Source organism: Penaeus vannamei, chromosome 18, assembly GCF_042767895.1.
Source record: "Penaeus vannamei isolate JL-2024 chromosome 18, ASM4276789v1, whole genome shotgun sequence".
NCBI lineage: Eukaryota > Metazoa > Arthropoda > Malacostraca > Decapoda > Penaeidae > Penaeus > Penaeus vannamei.
The window spans coordinates 19,139,039-19,144,038 of NC_091566.1; the positions used below are offsets into that span (position 1 = coordinate 19,139,039).

Genomic DNA, 5,000 nt, shown 5'->3' on the forward strand with positions numbered 1-5,000 from the left:
AGATTAGGTATGTTTACAACAGTTTTTTTTTCAGCAGAACGTTTCTATAATGAATGGTTCCTTTGAAATTTTTGAAAATCTGTAACAGTTTCTTCAAATCTAAACGTCACTAGTTTTACCTGAATTAAGAGCATTATGGTAGTACAGGTAAGAATGAGATTGCTGTATTTTGAAGTATCGATACTAGTACTAATGAAAGTCTCACCTGTACTTTAATCGTGTAGTTCTCACAGGTAAAAAGTGATGGTTTTCTGTAATGCCATATTGTAGTTACCTGATTAAAATATAGCCGTGTTATTGCCTGTCAATGTCCTTTATAAAGTTACGGTTGAAGTATGACAAGCTTAAGACAATGATGAAATAAGCCATGCAGGGAAGGGGGAACAGAAATAAATACTGCAGGGATATCAGTGATGATAGGGAAAAATGATGACTGATGCAATGATAATTCTATTACTAACAGTAATTCTGATAAAATAACACTGATAATTCTCATCGCTATGAAGATAAAGCTGTTATTAACAATATAGTGTTTGCACTGACGTTACAGATACCCGGAAGTCCCGGATGCGCCGCCATGTTGGAGGTATTTTTTTATTGTAAACAAACCTGACTGACAACCACTACACAGCCGAATTTGTTTGTACAACTGAATTTAACGATCCCAGAAAACAACAAAACGTTGGGAAAGCGTGCAGAACCTGCACGAAACTACGTCCTACAATATGGCCATATTGGATGCGGCATTGTGCAACACGCAAGGAAAAGACCGTGCGTGCTTTTATTCAAAATATCTACGGTTTCATAATACAATCATGGACCAAATGCAAAATAAGCATATTAGAGAAAAAGTGACATGATCAGTGGCATAGATCCGTACATTGCCGTAACCTTAAGGCCCTATCACACTAGCACTTTTTCCGTCAATTTCTGGGGTTCCGTCTGAATTTAAGGCTTTCCGCAAGGATCGTCTACAAACGGAACGCCTCCCAGACCAAGACGGTTACGACCGTTTCCGTCTGAATACTTTCCGTGTTGATCTTGTGCTATTACTAAATTAGATAGGATGTGTGAATGTAAACATAAGCTAATATCTTAGAACATTCGTATATACAATATGCATAATATTTCTTTAAAATAACGTAATATGTATGAGAATGTTCGTGTGATTCCCGGGACCTCACTCCGATAGCGCCATGTTTGTTTACATGATTTTTATATAGGAGTTCATTTGGAAACGCAAAAAAAATTGACGGAAAAAGTGCTAGTGTGATAGGGCCTTTATCAGCTTCATTGGAACGGGTTGCCAAAGATAACGTACCCAGACTTTGTAAATTATTTATTATTATTCATCCTGAAAGGATGAAAGGCTTGCTTTATGTCAGTCATGAACGGCCTCCATGAGCCATGGGCACGGTATTCCCTCGGTCAATTGTCTAACCCTTACGCCTTATGGGGGCCCTGAGAGGTAGACCGTTTCTTTTCCCCATTTTATTCAGGTATATCATGGCCAATGATGAAGATTCTTCACACTTAATAGGGGTATCAACTAGCCTTTCTGATTTCGATTTTGATGGTTTTCCGACCCCTGTCCCTCCTTTGACCACGGCTCCGACCAACCGCTGATACAAGTACCCGCTCCTCGACGCTTACTGACAACTCTGTCCATTCTCAACCACCCACTCCAGGATACACCCCTTCCTCTCTCCCAACATTCTCTTCTCCGTCTCCTTCTGCAGTCTTCTTCAATGGCTACCCCCTCTTGCCATATTACTACTCTTCATCCTTATTGCCTCCCCCCCCCCCCCACACACACAGAACTACACTCCTCACCATCTACCCTAACTGACCTTACTGGCAAAACCAATTTCTGCCGAACCTCAACTCTCTCTTTAATACTTATACTGGTACTAATTCTGTCCGTCCAAATGCTTGTACCATATATGACAAGATTGTGAAAATTACCCACTTACCTGTCTTGCTGATTATGATGAAGTAGCTGTACAGTGCTACACTATCCCTCCCAGAGGCCAGCATAAATACCATGTCAATATTGCCAAGATTAGCTTCCGTAGACATGACCTCCCCTTGAAGTTTATGTTGGTGGATTGCCCTACCATGGCCGATCATATCGACCCCTTCCTCGTCAGTGTCAGGAATGTTGACATTTTGGCTACCCAACCAATCACTGTCGCTTCACAGCCCACTGCCGTCTTTGTGCTCAACCAGGTCATGACCGTTCAAATTTCCCTGCTCAGTCACATGTGCCAACTATGGTGACTCCCATAACATATTTAATAGGAGCTGCCTTGCCTATAAGCTCGAATGTGAGGTAGCAGTCCTCTGATTTCAACTAGGCCGCATTCTACGTGAGGCCAGACAAGAAGCACGACGACGAGGTTTTTCTCTCTCAACTTATTCCAAAACAGTCCTTTGCTCTCCATCCCCAACCCCCCATCTCCACAAGATACTCCTGGATATTCCACAGTCTCTCCCCTTGACCCTTGGCCATCCTACTTCTACTTTCCTTATCCTCCAGTCAGATCCCTTTTCCATTCTAAATCCAGATACTCCAATCTCTACCACTTCTCCGATATCTACCCTTTCTCCCCCTCACTTTATGCATTGTACCAGACAACCTAAACATTCTACTCCATCTTCACTTTCCACACCCTCTCCTACACCCTCCCTTTCCTCTGTTCCTCGAACATCTATCTCCTCTTCTTCTTCTCACAAGAGATCCTTCAGAAACTCTTGAAGACATCCAAAAATTGCTAGACATGACCCACGAAAATGTTCCGCTACCTCATCCAGCCTCCAATTCCTCTATTCCTAGTCCATCTACATTCAAAGTATTTGCCGATATCCATCCTTTTCAACCAGTTTTTCCTTAAAGCAAAGTTACTATTCCTCCCCAGCACCAGATGCACCCCATTCCATCCCTTTCCTTTTTTAATGCCCGATTTGCATCATTTACACCACTTCCTTAACCTTTTTCCCGTGTACTATCCTATAACACTGTAACCTTTGACATTTAACATTCTTTATACTAAACGTTACCTCATTTACCCTTTTCACCACAATACTTTACCATAGTGCTATATGACCTTAGATGTCTAGCACATTTATTTGTTTCAAACTTTAACCATTAACTTTAAAGATATTACTAGAAATTTCAGGTGAGGAAGTCACAAACATCGTCTTTCCTCCTTGATTTCGAGTTATTTTCGGCAGTTAATAAATTTGTAAATGAAACTCAGATCTTGCCGGTTGTGACATCCATAGAAACGGCAGTAATTTACCATTATCGCTTGATCAATGTACAGAAATAAAAGAAGCAAATGGAAGGAATAGACGAAAAAAAAGCGCTTCGAGGCTCCAATGTCTCCAATATGGCGGATGCCTTATTGACATCACATGAAAACACTCGATAATGATAATAACAATGGTGATAATAAGTACGACAATGATAATAATAACAAAAAATATTTAATTACTATTTGTTGGTGATATCGTAAAAAAAGGTTACGCCATTTCATTCTATTACGATCAACTACAGTACGTCTAATTTTAGGAAATAACTGGCAGCTCATTCCGAAGTCTAGTTGCTCTGATTCGCTCCAATTTTTTTTTTCGTCTGACACTTGATACTTACGCTCGCATGCTCCTGGTAGTTCTAAAGTTCTATCACAATTTTCTTCGTTACTTTATACCCCTATATTTTTTCTTCAAAAGAGACAGTGATTCGGAGTACTAGGATATCCGGGTGAGTTGCCGGTTTTTGTTTTTCAGAGTTCAGACACAGGGTAAATATTGTGATATACGTTAATGTTTCTCTTTCCTTAAGTGCATCACGTTGATGCTGAGTCAAACAGCGTCCCTTTTTGTTTTGTAAATATTTGCCGTTCTGTTTGAATGCTTTATTTCAGCGTTATTTCCTTTTCCAATTTTCAGTTCTTTCTCTTTGAAAGTGAGTATGCATTTCTTTATCTTTATATTTTTGTTATTATTATTTATCATTATTTTTTATTTATTTATTTTTGCCTTATTTGCGATTGCAGTGATTGTTTATTATCTCGTGAGCTTATTGCCTTATAACCATTTTTTACACATATTTCCATTATTTACATATATATAACTATTATATATACCTATTTATATTTTTTCTATATACATCCATATTTGTACTTATATGGTAGAAAATCTCCACAATGCAATAGCGAGATTTATCGAAAAGTTTCGAGATTCTCCTAGATTTCATCATCCAGAGCTGAAGATGAAATTCGGGTTTCGAGACTGATGTCCCAATTTTCAATAAATCTTGTTTGTGGGTTTTGGGTTTTCCTATCATAGTATCTAGATAGTGTGCTTTACCCTATTCACACAGGCAACCATACACGTATGTGTCATAAATAATTACATTAAAGCATGACCCCCCTGGGTAACTCAAAACACAGAAGGCCATTAACAGAGAAAATGAAGAACACTCAAAATATACATATATTTATTTAAAATCACACATGCACTAGAAAATATGCATTGCCTCCAACATCAAAAACCATCTCTATATATAAAACACTATAAAATCAAACTCTAGCTGCATCCTAATTTAAGATGACTGTAATATGTAAAAATGTATCGTAAGGAGTTTTTGCCTCCTTGTACAGTACCTCCAAACGTCATTGCTGGGCACTTTAGAAAATACATGAATTAACTATGAAACACGTCAACAACAGTGTATTATAGAAAACACTAAATGTAATCGTTAAGTATAATTCACTCTCATTTCAATATCATGAAAGCTAATGAATACATAAGTCCAAATACCACAGGAATAGCATTACAATAGTTGTACTAATGACAGACTTATGTTGATGAGACATGTGAATCTGATATTTACGATCACAACTTCCATATTTGAAACAAAAAAAATCTATGTAATCAAAATGAATAATGAACAATGAATACTATAATGGTGAATAGTATGAACAGAAGTTATG

At 38.1% G+C, this 5,000-nt stretch overlaps 2 protein-coding genes across 3 annotated transcripts in view; one reads left to right on the top strand and one right to left on the bottom strand.

Moving 5' to 3' along the window:
* LOC113815415 (serine-rich adhesin for platelets) overlaps positions 1-295 on the top strand; it is a 58,369-nt gene extending 58,074 nt beyond the window's left edge. The window contains exon 8 of the mRNA XM_070132955.1: positions 1-295. This exon is cut by the window's left edge and continues 1,922 nt beyond it. The gene's annotated coding sequence lies outside the window, so the exon portion shown is untranslated.
* A 4,195-nt stretch (positions 296-4,490) lies between these two features.
* Positions 4,491-5,000, bottom strand: part of LOC113815518 (protein Star) — a 44,534-nt gene continuing 44,024 nt past the window's right edge. For both annotated transcript variants that reach the window (XM_070132957.1, XM_070132956.1), the window contains exon 7: positions 4,491-5,000. This exon is cut by the window's right edge and continues 2,478 nt beyond it. The gene's annotated coding sequence lies outside the window, so the exon portion shown is untranslated.